Source organism: Octopus bimaculoides, chromosome 1, assembly GCF_046866305.1.
Source record: "Octopus bimaculoides isolate indiv1 chromosome 1, ASM4686630v1, whole genome shotgun sequence".
NCBI lineage: Eukaryota > Metazoa > Mollusca > Cephalopoda > Octopoda > Octopodidae > Octopus > Octopus bimaculoides.
Window position 1 is genome coordinate 132353278 of NC_142928.1, and position 10000 is coordinate 132363277.

A 10000-nucleotide genomic window follows, 5' to 3' on the forward strand; every position below is an offset into this window, starting at 1 on the left:
TCCTCCTGTATTTTCCCTACCACACTGGTGTCCAGAGAGCAGCTGATTTCCATAACAGAACACAACTTTTCCTGACGTACGTCTGTCTGTCTGTCTGTATGTTTGCTTATGTATATATGTATATATGTTTATATGCATGCATATTCTTATTATAATTAGGGAACAAGTTTTTTTTAAAGAAACAAAAGTTCTATCATTGAAATTTAGATAACGACATTGATAACACTGGTCAACAAGTATTTTTCATCAAGCATATGTCAAGGTGTACTTAGTGTAGTTTTTAATGCTGATCTCAAATATACAATTAGATTTTTGACATCACGTACAGTTTTCAAGATGAGAAAGTTTTTTGGTTTTAGCTCATGCATTATATAGAAATTCCAATTAATGATGTGTATGCATGTATTTCATTTACATCATGGAAACATACCTTTAAAATAAACTACATTATTCATTGCTGCATAGTTCAGATGCAATATTTCATCATCTTAAATTAGCCAATCAAGTTTTGTCTGATGAAATAGGTGTTTTAACATCTCAAATTGTCCAGTCATAATTGGTCTGGTGAAATATTTCATCATCTCAAATTCAATATAAGTATAATCGTTTGTATCTGTTTCCTTACTTGTTTTACAGTGTTAACAATGTCAAGACAGTGTAGAAATCGTCCTGATGTGTTTTGTTATGTCTGTGGACAATACTTTGACTGTCGTCTTGGAAATCAGGATGAGTTATGGGCACCACATTTTATCTGCTCAGCTTGCTCAAATGGCTTACGTGACTGGTTCAATAATAAGAAGTCCATGCCTTTTGCCATTCCAGTGATATGGAGGGAGCCAAAAGATCGTTTTAATGACTTTTGCAAAGTAAATGTCTCAGGATTTTCTATGAAGAATAAATACAAAATTGTGTATCCCAATTTGGATTCTGCAATGAGACCTGTGCCTCACAATTGAAGTCTGCCAATTCCAGTTCCACCAGATGATTGTATTGAAACATCAGATGATGATGCCGACTGTCCCGATAGTGCTGCTCAAGAAGATTACGTGGCTGATGACGATAGCTTTGAACCTCAGAAATTTTCCAAAGCTGAACTAAATGACCTTGTCAGAGACCTATCCTTCTCAAAAGATAAAGCGAAACTTTTGGCATCAAGACTGAAAGAGAAGTGTCTGCTAGAGCACGGTGTTCATATAACTTATTTTCGGTAGAGAAATGTGGTTCTACAAACGTGTTGTTCTGTTTAATGCCCGCTTTACTTTTGCAGTAACATCGATGGATTGTTCGAATGGTTATGACAAAATCATGATCCTGCAGTGTAGCATTTGTTTATCGACTCTTCAAAACGAAGTTCAAAAACTGTATTTCTCCATAATAATAATTTGAAGCCCTCCATTCCTACTACACACTCCGTTCATCTTCATGAATCATATGATATATGGAACTTTTACTTCATGTCATTACCTATGAAAGATATTCATGGAAAATATGTGGAGATTTAAAAAGTCATTGGACTGTTAATGGGAATGTAGTCAGGTTTTACAAAATACTGTTGTTTCTTGTGTCTATGGGATAGTCAGGCAATTGACAAGCATTATTCGGAATCAAACTGGCAGACAAGAACATCATACCAGCCAGGAGTGCCTAGCGTCAATAATACACCTCATGTAAATCCATGTAATGTCTTATTGCCTCCTTTGCACATAAAACTTGGACTGATGAAACGGTTTGTAAAGACACTAGGGAAGAGAAATTCCAGAGGGTTTGAGTATATTGTAGAAAAGCTTCCCAAAATCACACAGGCGAAGTTGAAATAGGGTATCTTTGTCGGACCCCAAATTAGAGAAGTACTCAAAGATGTCAACTTCAAGACAACACTGGATGAACTAGAACTGCTTGTCTGGAATGCTTTCAATTAGAGAAGCTCTTGGGCAACAAGAAGGGAATGGACTACAAGGATGGCATTAAGAATCTTCTGAAATATTACTCAGCAATGAGTTGTCGCATGTCACTGAAAGTTCACTTCTTGGATTCCCATCTGGATTTATTCGCAGATAACCTTGGAGCAGTGTCTTATGAACATGGTGAAAGATTTCACCAGGACATTAGTGCTATGGAGAAACGGTACTAAGGCTTCCGGAATGACAGTATGCTGGCTGACAACTGCTTTTACCGTGATCAACCAGATCATAAACACTGCAGGAAATCCAAATCACAATGTTTCTCTGTTGTTCTAACTTTGTCTGTTTTGTCTGACCCATTTTTTGTGCATTCGCTCTTTGTAGAATGATAGTTATGATTTTTTACTCAATAAACTCGTTTACTTTCTAAAAATAATATGCCCTTATTTATTACGTTAATGATTTCATATCTATAAATATGTAAATATTTGTACGTATCTACTGAAAAACTGATACATGCTGCATACAAATGGAGTGAAATTTTGAAATCAGCATGAAAAATTAGTCTAAAAAAATTGGTTTGCATTCATAATGAGTATAATACATTTAATTGTGTTGACCAGCGTATCTATTCTATTCCACTTACTGATTGTATTCTAAAGATCGTGTTAGCCGGTCTTTTTGCTTGAAATCCTAGCCTCTCCAAATTGTGACTAATCGAGTGTACCAATGATTATTGGTATGAATGTAAAGTTTCAGGTTTCCAAGCTGATGCTTATAAATGTTATCTATGATCTTGGAAGAAATGTTCACAACTGTCGGGCAACCCACTTTATGACTGTACATGACTTTTCTTTTTGTCCTAAACAACTATGCCAGGTCTGTTACGTTTGTATTTGGTAGAGGTTTTGATGGGAATATTCCAACAATATTCCGTGTTATGATAAGTATGTATGCATTCCAAAGCAGAGTTGTTATATATATATATATTTATTTATTTATCCCAAGACAGTCTTTTCTGCAGATGGCATAGTAAATTGTTTTAGCAACAACATAATGTCGCAGTGGAAGGTAGTACTCGATGAAATGTTTGGACATCTGTTGATTACACTCGTTGTTTCATCCACAGGAAAGGGACATATTTAACATATGCAGTTATATCTTCGAATGTTTAAGGGCTTTGCTGTTTTGTTTGTTCATGAGATGTCTTGTAGCTAGCTCTGCTCTTGGATTGCAAAGGCACAGCCATCAAGATTTGACGTGATATAGCCATCAAGATGTGATATGATGTAGCCATCGCGAGTTGAGAACAGGCGTACACATCACGTAAATATTCCCTAGTTTACAGGAAACATACCAATTTATTATCTTCTTGTGGTTTTTGTCGAGTGTTTATCTTCTCAGATAGGTCATCAGGAAATGAATATTTCTTGAGAAGTTCACTGCCGACCTGCAGGATTTTATTCACTTCATTTATCAACTCATGGTTGATGTATTCATTTTTGCTGCTATTATTTAGCAGGTGTTGTCTGAGTGATATCACACAACGTTCGAATGCAATTTTTACTGACCTTAAACCTTTTCTTCGTTCTTTTCTTCTCACAGAGTCAGTCTGTTTCTGAGGAAAGTTGCAGTCAATCTCATGATCTTATGACTTTTAATGTCTATGGAGTGAATTTCCTCCTTAGACCAGTCGAATATCCGAAACGTTGGTATCAGTACATGAAATCCATCGAGGGATATTGTCTTCTTGTAAGAGGAAAGCTCTGATTACCAAATATTTTGAAGTCTATTAATTTTCTATGGTTATTCTCTTATTGTTCACGGTACCATTTTATGAAATATTTTTATCATCACCGAGGTATTTGTCGCACTCATTTTGTGGAACACAGCAAGTATGTAGCGGTCATCTACGTACGTCTGAGTTTGGGGAACAATTTTTTTTTCAGGTTCAGGTGTTAAATATGAGCATTTCTTTTGGCTAATCTCCATTCCAATATCAGCAGAAAATATAATTAAATCCAGCTATTTTCGGGCAGAGATCTTTCGGTTGTCCACGAATAAATTATGGGAAATATATATGTGTGTAAGACGGCAAGACGGCTGAATTGTTATCGCGTCGAATAAAATGCTTAGCGGCATTTCTTCCGATTTTACGTTCAGAATTCAAATTCCGCCAAATTCCACTTTGTCTTTCATCCTTTCGGGGTCAATAAAATAAGTACCAGTTGAAAACTGGGGTCGATGTAATCGACCTATCCCACTTCCAGAAATTGCTGGCCTTGTACCAAAATTTGAAACCAATATTATGTATGTATGTATATATGTTGCATGTATGCTTCCATATTTGTATTTTTACACGTATGAACACACACTCATATGTATGCGTATGTATGCAATTCACTGCGTGCATGAATTTGTACGTTTTATCTATGTAGCGGTCATCTACGTACGTCTGTATGTGTCCATATATATATATATATATATATATATATATATATACATACATACGTATGAATATTTCAGACTAAATTTCTGGAATGCTTTATACGTCTTTACTGTTATTTAAATGCATGTATTCTAATTGTAATTTTCGAATTAGCAGTATCCTTTCTGATTTTGTGAAGTCCTATATTTCAAGATTGGTGTTGAGTCAGTTACATAACCAAACGCCCTCATAGTCACTGGTATAATGTGTGCGTGTATATATATATATATATATATATATATATATATATACATGATTATATATATATATATATATATATATATATAAATGTATGTATGTATATGTGTGTGTATAATATATGTATGATTGTATGTGTGTGGGGTTTATCTCTTCGCGGTTGGAAATTTAAAGTGCATTTTGACCTACTATCTGCTCGAAAATGTATGTATGCGTGGATATATATATATATCGCATGCATTTATTGCTAATGTACTGTATATATTCAACTGCATGTGTGTTTGTATGTATTGCATGGGTATAGCATATATTCGTGTTGCATGTGTATTAATTTGCGTACGCTTATATTTGCATTTTATACATTATATGAAAGTCTGTATTGTAGATATATGTGTAATTTTGCTAGTCAGTACGTAAGTGTTTATATATCTATGTGTATGCAAACTTTATGAGCAGAAATATGTATTTGTTAGTGCCTAACTGTGTGTACTCACACATACATACGTATAAGTATGTACGTGTCTTTGAGATCGTGTGTATCTGTGTGCTCGCCATTCATTTATTGTTTTATTTTTTGCTTCTATTTTTCTGTCGTCATTAAAGTTGATGAAAAGAGTAAATAATGGTGGCTTCGCTGTATCCAGACAACGAAGAGGCGTTGTTAAAATTATTTTCTAAAGAGAGTTTAATGACATTCAATTGTCTGGTTCTTGAACAACTAGTGCCAATCTGTCGAAATGTAATTCTGTATATTATTAAGCTATAAATCAGATGTATCTGAAGGTATTATCGTTGTCGAAAGAAAATTGTGATTAAAGAAATTTCAACACAGAATAAAACGAAGAAAAAGAAAAAACAAGCCGCAAAATAATGAGAGAACTTCTACATGGCCACTCAACCTGCTGGCTATAGTTGCCAAATCTCCCTCAAATCATACTCTAAAGCTATCTTTTATTCTTTTATAATAAATAAATACATAAATAAATAAAATAAATTATTCGTGCATCTCGCAAGTAATGGAAAACAATGTTTTAAGGTTATAAATTTACAAAAATAGTCATAGAAAAACATTGTTTACCATTTTTTGTTTATCAAACATGGATGTGTATAACAAAATAATCAGCTTGTTGTCATGACGCTGAAACACAAGTATGGGTTTTCTAAAAACTTAAAAAAAAATGCATACCATAATTAGATACCCGTGAAGCACACTGTTTGGAAATCAGTGCACTAGAGTCTTCAAAATGGAAGGACACATACGATAATGTAGTTCTGTAGTTATTGTTCTCCAAAGTACAATTTGTCTATAAAACAGAAGGGATGATGACTATGACTGAAATACCTGTGATGATAGCTTTGTTCGATCAAAAGTGATTTGCAGCTAACCCTCCATCCTACCATTATCACTGACGACAACAACATCAGCAACGAAGTGTAAGGAGCGAATTTCTTCGAACATGAACTTGTACGGTAGCCATTAAAGGATTGTTGGGTCAACACGGAAGTTTTTCTATTTATATAATGTTTTAAAGACGAGTCATTTTGTTGGAGTTCATCACTTTCTATGTTACTGACTGCGACTGGAAATTATAGATATGAAGAATAAGGAAGAATGAAATTGATTTATCTATCAAGATATCGAATTTGAATTGCAGAATTATCATGCAGTAACTCACGGCCGTACATTAACCAGTAACGAACTTTACAGGATATTGTACCAAGAAATGTAAGCTGTATGCAAATACATTGAGTTAAGAGTGACAACTTGCTAGGGCAGCCTGCTGGAGCAGCCTGCTGGAGCCTAGCAGCAGGTATAAAAAAGGGGAATTTGACAAGACAGTCAGTCGGACGCTGACACTCGTTGATGCTGCATCGAAGAGGCCAGGGAATAGAAGAAAGAAGACATGCACCCAACACCAGAGCTGAAGACACCTCCGAAAGGGGGGGGGGGCACGTCAAAACGGTAGAGGAGTAGGGGCCGAAACCAGACGTGGTTCCTCCTGATGATGTCTTGAGATAACTGGATCCTATAAAGGAGCTGTTGTGGTAGCAGACCACGAAACATGGTTGAAATTCCTCCACGTCTAAATGTTTCATAGAACCGAAGTAAAGAGGTTTGTTAAGAGGTCAAGACTGTAAGAAATAAATGCAGTTTTTAGATTAATGTGGTCCGACTTACTACTTATAAAATCAAGAAAAAATCGCAACAGTATTTTAGTGAAAATGAGCGGCGGCATACTCTGTGGTATTCTGTCACAGGAAGTAATACATTTGAACAATAAAATCTTTCATTTTTTTTAAGTGTGTCTCTACAGATTTACTACAGAATTTAGAGCCAGCCCTGAAAGGTTACGACGTTTCGCGTACGACAGTGTAAACAATGCAGTCGAAGACAGTAAATAAGATAATGGCTGTGTATGCATATTTCAGGAGTTATTGCTCCTTCGCGAGCCATTAACCACCCACAAATAGATTGCTTAAATAGCCACTAAGTTTAGCGGTGTTACACAATTGGATAGACCAATTTTAAATATTAGACATATTCCTGGCAACTGGTACGTATATATTAATTGCTGGTAGGGACACCGTATTTCGTTTTGCCATCATAATATTGTACCAAGTATATTAAAGGCTTGTATGTGAATACTGCATACTACTTTGTGTTAGCAGTGCGTTGTCTTCATTTTTAAAGTGTAATTTACAGACTTTCTATAAAGTTTAGAGCCAGCACTGAAAGCTACGTCGTTTCGTACATGAATACGTCTATGTAAGGCGGCGAGCTGGCAGAAACGTTAGCACGCCGGGCGAAATGCTTAGCAGTATTTCGTCTGCCGCTACATTCTGTGTTCAAATTCCGCCGAGGTCGACTTTGCCTTTCATCCTTTTGGGGTCGATTAAATAAGCACCAGTTACGCACTGGGGTCGATATAATCGACTTAATCCGTTTGTCTGTCCTTGTTTGTCCCCTCTGTGTATAGCTGCTTGTGGGCAGTATAGAAATAAGATACGTCTATGTAAATAAAGTAAAATCTCTGCCCAAGCAAAAACTACTTTGAAAATAAATGCAACCTGATATAGGCTTTTGTTGTTTAAAAAATATTACTTTTAACTTTGACACGTCAATTTGCTTGTACTACAGTTCTAGCAATAACGTTTAATTTACATCGGAATATGAAGAAAACGGGACAGTTTGAATTTTGCAATGTTTCAAGTTACTGTCAGTATCAATTAAACCCTGGAACGGATTTAAGAGACTGTGTTCTCTTCTGGTGTTTTGATGAATGAAAATAAATTATTATTTACAACTTTAGTCATGCGAATGAAGTAAAATATTAATCTAATTAATGGATAGAAAATAAATTGCTGATGTGATGCCCATAATTGCACATATGCCACATATTGTTATGAAATGCACAAGGAACTATATTTACAGTCTAAGTATTAATATAACTATAAAAGAAATTAACTGCATGCAAAGAAATTTGGTGCGACTTAGTGTCTGCAGACCGAATAATGTATTTGGATTTTACACTTTAAGAATCTACATTTATTTAAGACTTTTTTTTTAAATCTAAGATAAATTTTCATTGAATTTCAGACAAATCAGCAGTAATAACGAATTGTAAAATATTTTTGGTACGCACTAGGGATTTGTAGAACATTGTAATATGTATTTTGTATTTTATCTCAAACATCGTTTTTAAAAAATGGAGTTATTTGTTACTTATTCAATAATGTTCCTATAAATCATGTCTGGTGCAAAGAACAGGGCAGCAAATCAGTGATAAAAAAATCAAAATTAAACATATTGTTCTCAGGGAAGCTGTTAAATCAGTTAAAGAAATCGAAAGCACAGTAACAACCATAAAAATAACAGTTACAAATACACAAAAGTCTGCAGTATTTGTGAAATACATCTCTACATTTCTAAAACACTTTATAATTCATCTATGGAAAAAAGTACATCAATTTTTAAAAAAATGTATTTGCACTGCCACGTCGTAGAAGTCTGTGATGCTAGTAAATCGAAATATTCCCTAGTGTCATATTACCGCCAAATAAATTATGTTAATTACCTCTAATATGTTTAAATCGCAGTAGGGCCTGAAAAGATATAATGATGTTTCTTAAGTACTATGGCATAAGAACATATTGTGAGTGGAAAGTATCAACCATGTCAACTAAAAAAAACCAATAAAATAAATAATTATTAAGAAATATTTGGTAAGAGGAGAGAATGAAAATGATTTAACTAGCAAATTATGGAACTTTGATTTCAATAGCTCATTCACGGTTAACGTTGACCCCTCTAGAATAAAATAATAGCTTAAAATTTTGGCGCCAGGCCAGCAATTTTAAGTGAAGGAGTTTTAGTTGATTACAGGGAGCCCAGTGTTCAGTTGTACTTATTTTCTTGACACTGAAAGAGACAAATCGACGTTAGCGGAATTAGAATTCATAACGTAAAGGACCGGAAGTAATGCCATTAGGTATTTTTACCTGACGCACTAACGATTCTGCCAGGCAACCGCTTCTCGAATAAAATATTATCCAAATGAATATTTCAACGACTACCAAGTTAAGGACTGATCAAGTTAGAAATACTTAATGAGAAACGGTTAAAATCTAATTAATGAGCAATATTTATGCGGTACGGAGAAGAAAACAGCTCAATTATTAATATTAGTTAAGCCTTTAAGACTGCGAACTGGCAGAATACTTAGCACGCCGGGCAAAATGCTTAGCAGTATTTCGTCTGTCTTTTCGTCTGAGTTCAAACTCCACCCAAGTCGACTTTGCATTTCATCCTTTCGGGGTCGATAAAATAAGTACCAGTTAAACACTAGGGTCGATGTAATTGCCTTACCCGTCTCCTAAAATTGCTGGCCTTGTGCCAAAAATTCGAAACTAATATTAGGCGGCGAGCTGGCAGATAGTTTCCACTCTGGGAAAAATGCTTAGCAGTATTTCGCCCGTCTTTACGCTCAACGTTCAAATACCGCCGGAGTCGACTTTGAATTTCACCCTTTGGGAGTCTATAAAATAAGTAGCAGTTGAACATTGGGGTCGATGTAATCGACTTATACTCTCCCTTGAATTACTGGCCTAGTACCAAAATTTGAAACGAATATTAGTTGAGTCTGATTTTGGCAAGTAGTGGTGATAAGACTGAACGTATTTCGGTCTTATTTCCAGTGAAGAATTATTTTCTTACTACTTACCAGATTAGCGATAAGAGAATTACAAAATATCGATGTTCAATAATGCAGAAGATAAGGTATGACAAATTATCAGGATGACGGAGGGATAATTAATTAAGCATACCTAATAAGTTAAATATCCTTATACGATGAAAACAAGAAAGCATTATTAATTAATTATATCTTTCTCTTCTCTGAATTATGACGACATT